Consider the following 15,995-nt stretch of genomic DNA (forward strand, 5'->3'; position numbering starts at 1 on the left):
TTCTTGCAACCACAAGTGGAACAAAATATATGCCTTGGTAGTTAAAATTACAGGCCTACCCCTTGGGGAAAAATTCTTTACCCTAGTAGGAGAAGCAATAGGCCCTACTTCCTTGCAGTGAAAGTCAAAGGAGGTCCTCCACCTGAAGGAAGCACTTGGGAAAGAAGACTACTATTGATAGCAAAGTGCCCAAAGAGTCTACAAATGTGGCACTGGTCCTACCATCCCACAATCTCGATCCTCTACCTAAAAAGCAGCCATCCAAATGCTGAAGCAAAATGTATCCTTATAGAGACAAGGACCCCTGACATGCGACACCTCGTCCATCTTGACCGCCTATAAGAGGACAATCCAGTATGCAAAGGTACCCATAAACCATTCCAAAAAGGGCTTCAATGGTGGAAAGATGACGATGGTATGCTTGAGGAAGTCCAAGAAATTTGATGAAAATGGAGATGATTCTCTTGTCTTCCTCAACCGGGATAAAACCCAGAGAATGGGGAGTAAGAAACAAATTTTTGCAACTGAGGGCTAGGGGAGTCTCAAAGGAATCAAAGACCTCCTAGAACAAACATCTCCCTAGAATTTTAACATCCTAAAATGTGCTGAAAGATTGGAGGGAAGTGCTGCCATTTAATCTCTAGCTTCGATAAGGGAAGGGTGAGAGCCATGGATGCATGAAACTCTGTTCTCATGGCTAATGAGGTGGAAGATGGATTGACTAAGTGGGAAGTCATTCGCAAATCTACCGCGGAGGGCCAACTTGAAGCCTAAAAAAACACATCCGCCATTGCACAAATTGAGTGAGCTAAAGGAGATGAGTCCCTCTCCCAGGTATATCTGAGGTAGGCATCTACAAGTCCTGGTTGCATATGAAGCCACAAATAAAATCTGTATACACAGAATCCCAACGTGCAACTCACAATAATTCATAAACATACATTTTTTCCAGACCTTCATGTTTGATTCCCTCTTATATGTTTGTGAAACGGAATTTCTAGAATCTAACCAAAGTGAATTGGAAAGTTCATGCCCTGGTGTGACGCCAGTAAAGGTAGTAATTCACTAAAATCAAAACACGGTTTAATCAGGCATGATTGTATATGAAACAAGCATGACCACTTTTCGACCATGTTAATTTAGGTCCATGCTGGAGTCTCACATTCCCGAGTGCGTTTCAAAATGTGTGTTAGATTGCTCCACTCTCGTGTAACTACGTGGGAACCAGCTAACTCTACTTGTAAGCCCCCCATATGAGGAGAAGGCATTTGAGTAGCCCGGTTATCCAGTAGGTCCTGGTTTGGACACCAGATGGGGGCCATGTGTGGCCTGATGGTTGGACAGCTTCAGATAGAGTTGGCACACCGCCAACTAGGCTACATGCAAGTGCGGGAAGGCATCCCTTGACTGACCGCACTGAGGGTAGACGGAGCATTTCTCAGGGCATCCCACTCTCGGGTTGCGGGGCCCGTTTGGAGCCTTAGATGATCCCGGATGGCTGTGGGCCGAACGGATGCCGTAGGATAGTTGCTCTGTTTTGCGCACCGGTTCTGTCGTATGGTCGGTGGCCTATTTCGGGGCCGACCCCCAGTCGACCGTTTTGGGCGGACTGGGTCGGCCACCCAATTGAGCCTAACCAACTACGACTGGTGGCTATATAAGAGCAAGCTCGTGAAGTCCATTTCGTCACTGGCTACAGCAACCTTGATTCCTTAGCATTCAGCCTCCGTCTTCTACTGTTTCCAGCACGCCATCGAAGCTTCTTTCACAGGAGCGCACGGTTAGAAGGCAGCGCCATCTATTGTATCAATTCTACAGTAATCAAATTTTTGATTCTCCATACTATCTTGTTTTCTCTCTTGCGTACGAGATCCTGTTATCTATTGAGCACAAACGTTGTATTATTTTCTTACAATGTGAACTTGTGAGATGCAAATTTGACACATTTGGTCGGCATTTCGCTTAGATATTCATGCTCTAGTTTTTTTTTTCCCAAGAAAAGTACTTCATTAAGTATGAATAAAAACCGTAGAGCAAGGTCAAGTGCGGGAGTACATTATGTCAAGCATGAGAAAAACCAGTTCAGAATGAGCAAACAAAAATCCCATGTGGCGACTGAAAATGCCACCTCATCCCTGAAGGAGAGTCTGAGAAGAAAGGAGAACCCTTCCAGACTCTGAGAAAAGCAACCCTCCTAGCAGTAGCAGTCTTGGAGGTTCCCTGTATGTTTTCCCAAATGGCCATCAAAGTGTGTATAGTATCTGCCCAGATATTGGCCATAGTCTGAGAAGGGTGAACCTGGGAGTTCTCCAAAGCCTCTGTACATCTGGCTCTCCAAATATTCCATGCTGTAATACTAGCCAGAATCTCCCAAGACGTGTCTATAGAAGCATGGGGAGCTCTAAATGGAGTAAACGGAACATCTCGGAGGGAGCATGACTCCACAAGGTATCTTCGAACAAAGAAAGTTGTGTCTGTGTCATGTCCCTCGAAGAAAGCCTGTGGACCAGTGAGTGACAACAAAGCAACTGATTTCCAGGTCATGAAGAAGGGTGCTCTATGAAAAATTCAAAGTATCCTAGCAACACCCTTCCAAATCGTCCTCGCCTGAGTGCACTCCCAAAGGCAGTGCTGCACTGACTCAACCGCTAAGTGGCATCGAGGACATGTAGGGTCAGCCGCGAACTTGGATCTCCACAAGTTCACTGCAATCCCTCCATGAATAATAAGCCAGATGAATAACGTGATTTTCCTATTCCTGAGGGATTTCCAAAGTCTCCTCCAAAAGTTTTTCTACACCTCTGCAGAAATCTGAAAAGTATCCCAATGAGGAGCTCTAGAGGGCCTCCAACCTCTACAACTGAGCTGGAATCTCCTGACATTTCTAACCGTGTAACGACAAGGGGATGCTATTCTCTCGGTGCCTTGCATCTATCCACTCCCATTCCCCCAGATCCCACTGCAGGGATCTAATAGGGGAACCTCCATACAACCAAAGCCTCCAAGATCCAAGGGCCAGAAGAACGGGGTCTTGATCAAGATACCATTGTGAGTCTCTACCCATCTCCATGTATCCTGCAATCCTGACAGGCTGAAAAGGAGCCTCCAAGAGAATGTCCTCTGAAGATCTGTGGAGTCTGTCTCCTGCATGAACCTGAAAGACAAGGGTATCCTCATGTGCATCCCGCAAGGCTATAACCTGCAGAGGGATACCTGTCCTCGTAAAAGCCCCCAACCAGGTGGACTCCAAAATAGGCAAATGGTCTGTATCCATCCACTCCACTGGTATGGCTGCATCTATCTGCTGCATCCTGGCTGCAATTCCTCTGAGGTGACTAACTGAACGAACTCTCTGATCCTCTGGAAGCATTCTGAAAGCTTTCCAAGCACCCACCGTGGATGCAGGGCCCAACTCCCATCTAGAGCACTGCATGTAGTGTGACATGCCCAGTGATCTACCATGCTCATCTAGTATGCAATCATTCCACATGACGGGCTGCTTGTCAATTTCTTCACGAGAGGAGGGTGGAACTCTCCGAAGAGTACTTCTAAAGTTGTCCCAAGCTTTCAGAATGGCAGCCATGAGAGGGGAGGTAGGAGATCTGAGATGGGCTGACGTAAAGATCCATCTAGGGCTGTCCATCCAATCCCCTCCCTGAGAAGGTGTGCATGTCTGTATACTGCGTAAGAAAAAATCCTTCCATGACTCCTGATCAGGCATCAAACCTCTGACCACCATCTTGCAGAGCAAGGCTGTACACTGTAAGTATGGATCAATAATATTGAGACCCCCTTCCTCAGTGGGGGTAGAATAAGAGTCTCTCCCAAGCCACTCTGGCTATCACATCTGAAGTGCCCTCTAATCCACTCCACAAAAAATTCCTGATAGGTCTCTTGAGCTGAGTGATACTGCTTGTAGATCGGCACCAACAAGAACAGACACACCAGGTTGTAGCCAACAGTACCTAGTTTACAACCACCACTCTGGATGCAAGGTCAAGTCTGGGCCGAACTCCAAAATAGGAGTTTCCTCCTGATGCTCTCCAACACGGGAGCGAACTGCTATGCTGGAGAAATGCCCACCCCAACCTGGTATCCAAGATACTTGACGGAGACACCCCTCTGATTCCAAGTAAAGCTAGTATCAGCACCCCAATCTGGAGTGTCCTCATCACTAATCAAAAAACCATTGGATTTGTTCCAGTTAATGTGAGCCCCTTCTGCAATGCAAAACAAATCCAAGGCTATCCTGAAAGAGGTGAGTGTCTGTGGAGTGACATCCAAAAAAATAGCTATGTCATCTGCCAGCTCACTGTCCAGCAACTCTTCCTGTCTCAACGAAGTCTCAGCCCAAAAATATCAGCTTGAGCTCTAATATAGAGGCTCATAGCTTCAGCTACAAATAAGAATAGAAAGGGGGATAGAGGGCATCCCTGTCGGACTGATCTTTTTTTTTTGCAAAAAAGAGACTTCTATTAAGTAAGAAAGAAACTCGCTAGAGCAAGCTCTGTGCGGAAATACAACATGCTAAGCATGTAATAAAAAACACCTCAGAAGAATGAGGTAGAAAGAAACCAAGGCTGAGGCTGAAAATGCCAACTCAACCTTCTAGAAGTCTTAGCAAGGAAGGGAGAGTCTCTCCAATCCCTGAGAAAAAAAAACTCTCCTGGAGGAGGCTTCTCGAGAGGATCCTTGCATGGTTGCCCATATGGCCATCAGAGTGTGTACCGTATCTGTCCAAGTACTGGCCAAGATCTGAGAAGGGTGAACCTGAGAACCCTCCATAGCCTCAGTGCATCTAGCTCTCCAAATGTGCCATGCTGCAATGCTAGCTAAAACCTCCCATGGAGAGTCAACCGAGGAATGAGCAGCCCTGAAGAGAGTGGCCGGAACATCCTCTAAAGAGCACGACTCCACAAGGTGTCGTCAAAATGTGTAGAGCCCAAGACGAGTCATGTCTCTCGAAGAAAACCTGGGCCCCCGAAAGAGTGAGCCAAGCCACTGATCCCCAGGTCATATAGAAGGGGAGGTGAACAAAGAGCATTTAGTTTGCAAGCTGAAGAAGAGTCTCCATGGTCTTAAGCAAGCACCTAGAGAATGGTATCAGAAGTTTGATGCATTCGTTCGGTCCTAGGGTTTTAGAAGGAGTGAAATTGATCACTGCCTCTACACTTAAAGGGCTAAGGATAATAGCCTAATAATCCTGGCACTATATGTGGGCTAATGTAATGTGATTACCAATCTGCTCCCAAAAAGTAATAAAAAAAGAAGGGGTAAGTCCATCCGAACCTGGGCACTTGCCCTTGTGAAGGGCAAGTAATGCAGTCTTGAATTCTGCATTGGTGAAAGGTGCATCAAGAGAAACATACATCTCATCCTTCTCCAATACAGGGATACACTGCCAAATAACCTCTCTGGCATCATCTATGGCCTGTGTGCCCGGATCTGCCGTAAAAAGGGATGCAAAAAAATCTGAAGCTACATGCATGATGGCATCAGGATCTGACTATAACACCCCGTCTGAGTCAACAAGCTGCGAGACACTATCTCTACTATGTCTAGGCCCATGAGTAGAGAAAAAGTATTTGTTGACCCTGCCACCCATCCGAATCCAAAAGGATTCCCATGCATGAAAGGCATACTCTGCTCTATGATCCAACAATATTTGTAAAAGAGCCCTTGCTGCAGCAAGGCAACCCTGAATCCAAGCATTTGTGGGTCTCTTTTGCTCTTCCCTTTGAAGGGACGCTAACAGCTGGCGTATACCAATCTTACGTCTCCTGGAATCAGTGATTGTATGATAATAGTCACTAATTCCGGATAGGGCTGAAGCTACCTGAGATGGGCGGACAACTCCACCCTGTATGTGAGAAACCCAAATCTGTAAAATATCCTCCGTGAGGCTCTCCTCTGCATAAAAAGCATCCGGAATCCTGACACTGGCAGAGCGTCCTCTCTGATGAGGCTCAAGAATCTACAATACCACTGGAAAATGATATGAGGTGGGAACCCCAATAGAAATGCATACAAATCTACCTCTGTCAAGTGTCCAATTGTCGACATAAAATCTGTCAATACATGCATGGATGGGCATGTGTACTCTCCTGTTCGACCAAGAGTACAGGAGTGACTGTGGCATAACATGAAAGGCATCATCAAACCAAGTGTCCTTGCCACTATACTGAAAGAGAAAGGCATCCTAGGATGCCCTCTCCAAAGAATGAACTCCACCCTGTCTGCCTCCCTTTTTGTCTAATGGCAACTCAACCATGTTGAAATTGCCACCAATGATCCAAGAATCTGCAATGGGGGCCCAAGATAGTAACTCCTTCCAAAAGGAGACTCGCTCCCCTCTGTTGTTGGGGGCATACAGATTGAGAAGACCAATCTTACGCCCTCCAATCAAAATAATGATCCATTGAGCTCTGGAGAGGGAGATAATACCATGACCAGCAACCAAGGGTAGAATAGAAGGAGAGACCGAAATGCAAGTACCTCCCCTTGTGCCCATAGTAGGCAACCAGAAGGCATGTCCTGAAAGAAGTTTGCTAGACTTAGAGCAATCACTGGCATCTAACTTGTGTTCCTGGATAAAAAGGATATCAATAGCACCTCCAGTGACACCTGGATGAAGCTAATTCCGGATCAGCTTCCTACGACGACGGTGTGGAACTCCACCTAGGCCCTGTATGTTCCAGCTGAATATCCTCATCAATAGGAGGATGTTGGGTGGAAAGGCTTGCCCGACCTAGTAGAGGAGACCAGCTTCCCCTGGGCCGAAACACTCCTGCTGAGGGCAAGAAACTCAACAGGTGAAAGGATCCCCACACCTGCTAAGGGGGAGGCCCTATCAAAAGGAATCCCAATGACCGGGACCCCTAAGGTGGAGGGCACAAACTCCTTATCATCCATGAAAGTCGCCGAGTCTACCAGTGCCGAAAAAGAGTTCTTGAGAAGCAGGTCTGGCCAAGGAGTGCAAAGAAGACCTGCACTCGTGGAAGATGGAGGAGAAGGACCTACGAGGCCTCTATCAGTAGAACTGGAGCTAGGGGCTGAGGAGGCCTGTGTGGCTAGGCTGAAGAGGAATTTGGAGTCCTCATCTGTGCATGTATTCCCTCGATCGTCCTGACTGTGGTAGGAACACTCTGTGGGGAAGAAGTATCGGTAAACCCCCTCATGATCAGAAACCAAAGTGACTGGGGCTGGTACTAGTGCATCTAAAGGCCCCTCCTGATGTGGAACTGTAGTGTCTGGGGCTGCAGCAACATCTACCTCTCGAGTCTGGATGGCGTCTCTCTGAACCGGATCAAAGGTCTCTTCCTGAGGTAAGGGAACCGCTCTGATCACTCTTCATCGTGGTACTGGGTGTGCTGCGGGCTTTGGACGCCCTGCTGCCCCTGGTGGTCCTGGGGTGCGCAAAGCAGGGCGCCCTGCTACTCCTGGTGGTCCTGGAGTGCGTGAAGGAGCCGCACCGGAAGACCTCTTCGGTCTTTTTCTCTTCCTGCACTGGTCCTGTCTACCTGCAATCTCGACTCTCTGTCGAGAGAGAGAGCCATTTGGGCGCTGAAGCATGATGTGGTCATCTGAGATGTTAGGGTCACAGACAATGACCCTAACTCGAGCTGGCTGCCTCTGCTGAGGAAGAAGGCATGCTAGGAAGGGGGGGGATCTCAGTGACCACTCCGAATGTGGCTCCGATAGTAGCAAGAAGCCGATGGTATACCTCAGGAAGACCAGGAAATCTAATGAACAGTGATGTGACCTGATTGTCCTCCTTGACCGCGGATCGAAGCCCAAGGTGTAGGGCAAAAGAAAAATCCTCCTCAAACCCAAAGCTAGAGGATTAGCTTTGAGAACAAGGGCTGTGGACTCATGGGAGTCGAAAACCGCTTGGAAGAATCCACGTCCCAAAAGTCGAACATCTCTGAGGTGTGGGGCGAGATCTCCTGGTAACGCCGCCAGCATCCGTCTCTAGCCTGTGATCTGGAAGGGTGTGACCCAAAGATGCGGGCAAAAAGTGATGTGGATCCCTCTAGTTCCACATCTTTCTTGAGCTGCTGCAACTCGTCTTCTAAAAAAATGACGGTTCTCGCGGGCGGTGGAAGTGGACGAAGATTGGCTGAGTGGGGATCCATTCGCCAATCGATGTGAAAAGGCCCGATTCAAACACTGAAAAAGTTCCGTCCGTGAAACCGCTGCCCAGGACGCCCTGGAACACGAGCGTTGGAGGAAGGAGAACAGGAGAGGGTAGGAGAGAGGGGAAGAGGAGGAGAGGAAGCGGGGAGGCAGCAGCGGGGGGGGAGGAGGGGGGCGGGGGAGAGGAGGCAGAGGGAGGTGGAGGGGAGCTGCGGGTTATGAAGGGAAGGGGGGCGGGGAGGGGCTGGCTGGGAGGGAGAGGGTGGGCGGGGGAGAGGAAAGGAGGGGACAGGGCGCGGGGGAGGGGGCGGGTGGGAGAGCGGGCGAGGGGGCTGGCAAGGGGGAGAGGGAAGGCGGGTAGGGGGAGAGGGTGGGCGGGGGAGAAGGAGGAGGGGGTGGGGGTGGAGGAGAGGGGCGGGGGGGCTGGCGGGTGGAGGAGAGGGAGGGTGAGGAGGAGGAAGGGGAGTGGGAGGGTGAGAGAGGAGGGAGAGGGGGCTGGTAGAGGGGGAGAGGGTGGGCAGGGGAGGAGGAGGGAGGGGGCGGGGGTGGAGGATGGGGGCGGGGGGGTTGGCGGGTGGAGGAGAGGGAGGGCGGGGAGGAGGAAGGGGAGCGGGAGGGTAAGGGAGGGGGGAGAGGGGGTTGGCGGGGAGGGAGAGGAGGGGGTGGGCGGGGGAGAAGGAGGGAGGGGGCGGGGGGGCTGGCGGGTGGAGGAGAGGGAGGGCGGGGAGGAGGAAGGGGAGTAGGAGGGTGAGGCAGGAGGGAGAGGGGGCTGGCGAGGAGAGAGGGAGAGGAGGAGAGAGGGAGAGAGGGAGAGGGGGCTGGCAAGGGGAGGGAGAGGGAGGGCAGCGAGGGTGAGGGAGAGGGAGACCCGGGGCTGGCTGAGAGAGGAGAGGGGGGGTGGGCAGCAGAGCTCACGGGGAGAGGAGCAGCTGAACAGCAGCCATGTCGTCGGACTGATCTGGAAATCTGAAACCTGTCTCCCCTGACTCCACCAATGAGTACCTGGCTATGGGCTGACCTGTAAAGAGCAGAAACCCCTCTTCTAGAAAATCCCAATCTACCCTGTCATATGCTTTTTCGAAGTCCAGGAGTAGAATTGCCAGTCTATGGCCCTCATGAATATCCCACTCAGAAGCCTCCCAAATGTTATAAAAAATGCTTCTACCATGGACAGCCTGTCTGCGTGTCATGTATAAGATTTGGCAGGATGGGCTGCAATCGCAGGCTGATGGCTTTCGCCAAGATCTTATACAAAGTGCCTAGTAAGGTGATCGGTCTCCACTGAGACACTAAATTTCTGCATCCTCCTTTTGGGATAAGATGAATGAGACCCTCCGAGAGTGAGTTCGGCATCTCACCCAAGTCCCAAACGTCCTGCAGAGCTGAGGTGATGCAATCCCCAATCTGATCCCAAAAAGTAATAAAAAAAGAAGGTGTAAGTCCATCTGACCTTGGACAACTACCCTTATGAAGGGCAATAAGAGCAGTCCTGAACTCTATGTTACCAACATAAGAATATGCTGCCAAACAACCTGTCTAGCATCAGCTCTAGCCTGTGAATCAGGATCTGCAGTCAGAAGGGAGGCATAGTAATCTGAAGCAATATGATGATGGCATATGGGTGTGTTTGAAGTACCCCGTCTAAGTCAGTAAGCTGCGAAACACTCTCTCTACTATGTCTCGAGCCAAGAGTAGAGAAGAATTGCTTGTTGACTCTACCTCCGATCTGCGTCCAAAAAGACTCTCTGGCATGAAAGGCATACTCTGCTCTTTGATCTAAAAGTATCTGAATGAGCCCTTACTGCAGCAAGGCGCTCCTGAATCCAAGCATCTGTAGGCTGTTTCTGCTCTTCTCTTTGGAGGGCTGCCAGCTGCTAGCGAATGGCAATCTCTCACCTGCGAATCTCATTTCTCCTGAAACTAGCAATAGAATGATAAAAGCTCCTAAAGTCAGTGAGGGCTGCAGCCACATCTGACGGGGACGACAGTCGCCCACCTTGCAGGTGAGAAACTCAAATTCGTAGCACTGCCTCTGTGAGGCCCTCCTCTGCATATAAGGCATCTGGAATCCTGATACTGGTAGAGCAGCCTCTTGAGGCTCTGAAACTACCAAAACAGCCCAAAAATGATCTGAAGTGGATACCCCAACGCTGATGCATACTGTCCCACCTCTGTCCAGTGCCCAATCATTCACATAAACTTTGTCAATCCGTGTGTGGATAGGCATCCTTACTCTCCTATTCGACCAAAAGAACAGAAGAGACTGTGGCTGAGTGTGAAAAGCATCATCATACCAAACATCTCTGCCACTGAACTGAAAAAGGAAGGCATCCCATGTTGCTCTCTCAAGGGAGTGAATGCCACCTTCCCTACCCCCTCTTTTGTCTAAAGGCATCTCAACCATGTTGAAATCGCCCCCAATAATCCAAGAATCTGCAATATGGGACCAAGAGAGCAACTCCTTCCAAAGGAGGACACGATCCCCTCTCAAGTTGGGTACATAAAGGTGAAGAAAGCCAACCTTACGCCCACCAATCAGCAAAATAACCCACTGTTCTCTAGAGGGGACTATGACTCCGTGTCCAATGACCAAGGGGAGCATCGAAGAAGAGATAGAAATGCAAATGCCTACCCTGGTGCCCAAGGCAGGTGACCAAAAAGTATGGCCAGAAAGAAGCTTACCTGACTCGGCACAATCTCTACCATCCAGCTTATGCTCTTGGAGCATAAGGATATCAATGGGGCCACCTAAAACACATGGATGGAGTTGGTTATGAATCAGCTGCCTACGGTGACGATGAAGTATACCACCAAGGCCCTGAACGTTCCAACTAACGATCCTCATCGACAGGAGGAGGAGGCCGGGTGAAAGGTCCTACCTGCCCTAATGGTGGAGAAAATCCTCTCCTCTGAAAGAGTTCTCTTGTCAAACGGAGGGAAATCAACTGGTGAAAGAAACTCCACTCTAGCAAAGGGGGAAGCCCTGTCCAATGGAATCCCAATAACCGGTTACCCCAGGGTAGAGGGTACAAACTCCTCTATCTCAAACTCTGCCAAATCTGCCAGTACTGCAAAGGAGTTCCCGTAAGAGGGAACTGGCATAGGAGTGCGAAGAATCCCTGCACTCGAGGGAGTAGGAGAAATAACCCCCTTACCTCTATCAAGAGGTGAAGTGTGACTAATAGAGGGAGGGGGCTGATCAGGAACATTAGTGATAGGACCTGAAGAAATGGGTTGCCCCTCCTGATGAGCAAGTGGGAGGACTGGGGCAACCACATCTACGCCTGAAACAATTACAGGAATATCACCTGTCTCTAACTGAGAATGGTCCGAGGTGCCTCGTAGAGGTGGCGGAGTGTCAGCAACCCTCACAGGCATCCAACAGGGGACGACAGGAGCAGGATGTGTTGATCGTTTTGTGCGCGCTGAAGAAGAGGGTCCAAGTCTACGGGCTGGTCCCAAAGGTCCTGGGTGAGAAAGGGGGGCTTTGGCAGCGTGTGTAGAAAAAGTAGGATGAGAAGCTGAAATAAACCGTTTGGGCCTTTTCTTTTTCCTTGGGCAATCTCTGGTGAAGTGCCCAAGGGTCCTGCAAATCCTACACTGATCCTATCTCCCAGTAACCTCGACTCTTTGTCAAAAAAAGGAACCATCTGGTTGTTGAAGCATAATGTGATCATCTGTAATATCAGGGTCAGAGACGATGACCCTGACTCGTGGCACCCCATCCGATCTGACAGCCTCTGCCGCTGAAGAGGACATGCCAAGGAGGGGGGGGATCTCTGCGACCAACCCAAAAGTGGCTCCTATGGACGGTAAGAGTCGATGGTAAACCTGAGGAAGGCTAGGGAATCTGATGAAAAGTGAGGTAACCCTGCCATCTTCCTCTAGCGGATCGAAACCCAAAGTGAAGGGTGTCAAAAAGATCCTCCTGGAGCTCAATGCCAAGGGACTAGTCCTGAGTACTAAACCTGCTGACTCTGGAGAATCAAAGACCACCTGGAAGAACCCTCGCCCAAGCAGATGAACATTGGTGAGGTGCCCTACGAGGTCTCCAGGTAAAGCCGAAAGTATCCAATCCCTAGCCTGTAGCCTGGAAGGGTGGGAACCGTGGATGCGAGCAAAGAGTGAGGTAGCGTACTCATGTTCTGAATCTGTCTTGAGCTGCTGAAGCTCGTCTTTGGAAAAGGTAACCATTCTTGCGGCTGGTGGAAGCGGTCGAGGATTGGCTGAATGGGAACCCATTCGTCAATCAAGGTGGAAAGGCCGACACAAACACAAAGATGCTCAGTCCGTCCGAAAACCTGCTACTGGGAAGAGAGATTCTCTCAGAGAGGGCTGAAGAGGGTGGAGGGGGGGGGGGCAGGCAAGGGAGGGGCAGGGTAGGGAAGGAGGGGAGGGGGAGTGAAGGAGGGAGGAGCTGAGGCCGGGGGAGGGGCTGAGGAAGGGGCGGAGGAAGGGAGGGAGAAGCGGGGGGTAAGGAGGGAGGGGCAGCGGAGGGGTAGGGAGAGGTGGGGAAGGGGAATCGGGGGTTGGGAGGGAGGGGCGGGTAGGGGGAGCGGAGAGTAGGGAGGGAGGGGCAGCGGGGGGTAGGCAGGGAGGGGCAGGGAGGGGGAGCGGAGAGTAGGGAGGGAGGGGCAGGTAGGAGGAGCGGAGATTAGGGAGGGAGGGGAAGCGGGGGGTAGGGAGGGAGGGGAGTGGGAGAGGGCAGCGGGAGAGGGAGGGAGGGGAGCGGGAGCAGCAGGAGAGGGAGGGATGGGAGTGGGAGAAGGCAGCGGGGGAGGGAGCAGCAGCCCGGGAGGAGGGGCTGGCAGGGAGAGGAGGAGGGAGGGGAAGGGAGGGGAGGGGAGGGAGGGGAGAGGGGTGCAGGATGGAGGGGCAGCAGGGAGCAGCTCAAACGGGGAGCTCAGGAGCTCACTCAGGCCACGAAGATTTCTAAAGAGCTTCATGCTCTAGTTGAATTCATTCATGGTGGAAATCAAGCTGAAATGTCACTTTTTTTTTCTACATCAAATGTCATGGGATATCTGTCACTAGAGGGTTCATTTTTAACTGTTGGCCTTTAGAACCAAATCATTCATACCTCGTCTCCCTATCCTCATCAATGTTGACCCTCAAAAGTCAACTCTAACACGGACCAGACCATGACTATTATTCTTTAAACTAGCCTCTTTCTCCCAACAAGGACAAGACCATGACTCGTAATAACATTTTTGTGCTCTTGCCTAGCTTGCAAGAACACTTCATTGTTGAAGCTTGTCCTTCATGGCTAAGAAGATTCTTACCTTGTACCATGTCATGGGTTGATATGTAGGTGGTGGTTGCTCCAATGTCCACTTGACATTCAGGGTCTCACTTTCTGAGTTAAGTCGTAACTCTTCACCCTTCAAACCGATCTGTTTACAAATGGCAGATTTGTGGATTAGCTTCCTCCATACAGTCTGTTAGTAACCTTGCACAATCATATATGCTTGTGATAATTATCAAAATCTTTTATTTCCATAAGATTCAAGGGAATTTTCAATGACTCAAGTGGAAACAAGGAGACTAATGCATAACAAAACCACTTTTGATTTGCAAAGGGAGTCAGTTCTTTAAATCCTTGTCCTTATTGTTCAGGCTTATTGTGCCTGGTTCTTTCTATTATTAAATTTGCATACATATCTCCTCATGACTTATGTACGTTGCATGGCTAAAAGTGTGCATTCATTCATGTTTGTTTCATCTTTCAAACCTGATAGGTCCATTGTCCAGATGAAAGATCTATTCTTCCATTTCCGGAAACGTCTATCAACGCAACAGGTCCATCAATTCCAGCCCCCGCAGTGTCAAAGAAGGAACCATAATTCTATGACAAAACAAAACAGATATTAGAATATCATAGGTCTTGACTAGAGATTGTGGTGTTGAATTTATCTAGATGCCTTAAATATATTTTGGTAATTCAAGGTTACAATATTTCACCTTCAATCCAACAGTTGTGCTTAAAAGAGAAATATAGTTATTGCCATCTTGTAGTTTCAAAGGGACTTGCAGCTGAAAATCTGAGCTTGGATAGCTTCCATATCCATTACCTGCCCATTTAAACACTAAAATGTTTGCAAGAGAGCCTCACACTTTGGCACCTTTATACTTTGACAAAAAAGAAAACAATGAGGGATATTTACACACATATATTATATATCTACACACGTGTAGAGAGAGAGAGAGAGAGAGAGAGAGAGAGAGAGAGACATACATACATATTTATATTTATTCATTTATTCACTTATGGATGTATTTATTCATACATATATTATATATTTGCACACTTCGGCACCTTTATACTGTGAGAAGAAATAATGAGGGGGACTTGGAATCTCTACACAGGTGGCAATGTATTTGAAGAACCTATATTGCTCTAATGTCTTTACCTAAAAGTTCTCCATTTACAAAAACAAGCATCGAATGCCCTAGTGACTTTATTGAGATGCTTGGCCTGGCACGGCTTTTCAGAAATGTACTGTTGATCTGAACACTGCAAGCAATGACCAAACGGTCAGCAATCCTTAAACAATACATTTGGCGGTCTCTATAGGCTTTCCAGAAAAAAATAGTAATTGTAAAGATCATGAGATCACCTTTTTGTGTACCACAAATAGTCGGTTACATCTTTCGTAGTATTGATTTGATCCCTGAACCCTGTGATATTGAAGGCATTGTTTCCCCACACTCCTATTGGTTCTTTATAATATCTCCATGCTAATGATGAATGTGATTGATTGTATGATGGGACCACATACTTTGGATTTACAGCTTGCATATTCATCACAGAAGTCTGTGTCTTGACCTGTGTAAGCAAAGATTTCTTGATCAGGGCACAGAAAGCGACTTGCAAAGAAAGTTGGATTGCTTTGAAATATGAGAGATGTGTATATCAGTATGTGCACTCACCTTTGCAGTGTTGAATGCCACATTCTTGCAGTCAGGTAATATACTGACTGACCAAGCTGGAAGAACATAGAGTGTACCATTAAAAATGAACTTTTGCATCTCGCTTTTCTTCTTTATTTGCAAGGAAAGCGGAACAGCGATTTCCTTTGGTCATATAGACATGCCCCTGGTTTCTCGTCAAAAATGGCATTAAAAAAACATTTAGCTCGTCATGTGCAAAATAGAAACAAAGGACTGCATGTGCACAAAATGTTATCTACTTGAGAGTGCTTTTTTCTAATGTTTATTAACAGACACCATATTTTGGTATCTACTACAAGCAGAAAAAATAGCTTATGTTCAAGAATCCTTTATTCAAATAAAACAAGTTCCTAGCTACAATGAGGATCGATAACTTTAAGAAATCTGAAATGGAATGTAATTTGTTGACTTCTATTGCAAGTTCCTAGCTACAATGAGGATCGATAACTTTAAGAAATCCTGAAATGGAATGTAATTTGTTGACTTCTATTGTTAAAATATAGTGTTTAGGGGTGCATCAAGTCCTGAGCTGCTGCTCCTCCCCGTGAGCTACTGCCCTCCCCTCTCCCTCTCCTCCCTCTCCTCGCTGCCCCCCCCTCTCCCCCCCTCACTGCTCCTCCTCTCCCTCCCCTCTTGCCAGCCCCCTCTCCCTCTCCCTCCACCCTCCCTCTCCCCTTCCTCCTCTCCGCCCTCCCTCTCCCCCCCCCCGCTACCCCCTACCTCTCCCTCCCCGCCCAACCTCTCCCCCACCCGCCAGCCCCCCCGCCCCCTTCTCCTCCCCTGTCCCCTCCCCCGTCTCCCTCTCCCTAGCCAGCCCCCCCCCCCCCCTTGCCCCCCTCCCTCTCCTCCCTCCCTGCTGCCCCCTTCTCCTGCCCCTCCCGCTGCCCCTTCTTCTCCGCCCTCCCTCT

The 15,995-nt window shown here is 49.1% G+C and overlaps 1 pseudogene across 1 annotated transcript in view; it reads right to left on the reverse strand.

The window, feature by feature from the left end:
* The window catches only part of LOC147896151 (beta-galactosidase 8-like), a 105,997-nt pseudogene that overhangs the window by 9,051 nt on the left and 80,951 nt on the right, over window positions 1-15,995 (reverse strand). Inside the window, exons 11-16 of the transcript XR_015541857.1 lie at window positions 15,067-15,232; window positions 14,754-14,962; window positions 14,547-14,650; window positions 14,098-14,207; window positions 13,868-13,981; window positions 13,419-13,529 (exon numbers count right to left, since the gene is read on the reverse strand). The product of XR_015541857.1 is annotated as a beta-galactosidase 8-like (transcript). The remainder of the gene's footprint in view (window positions 1-13,418; window positions 13,530-13,867; window positions 13,982-14,097; window positions 14,208-14,546; window positions 14,651-14,753; window positions 14,963-15,066; window positions 15,233-15,995) is intronic.

This window comes from Dipteris shenzhenensis, chromosome 12 (assembly GCF_047967505.1).
Source record: "Dipteris shenzhenensis isolate YYH24624 ecotype China chromosome 12, Dip_SZ_1.0, whole genome shotgun sequence".
Taxonomy (NCBI): Eukaryota; Viridiplantae; Streptophyta; class Polypodiopsida; order Gleicheniales; family Dipteridaceae; genus Dipteris; species Dipteris shenzhenensis.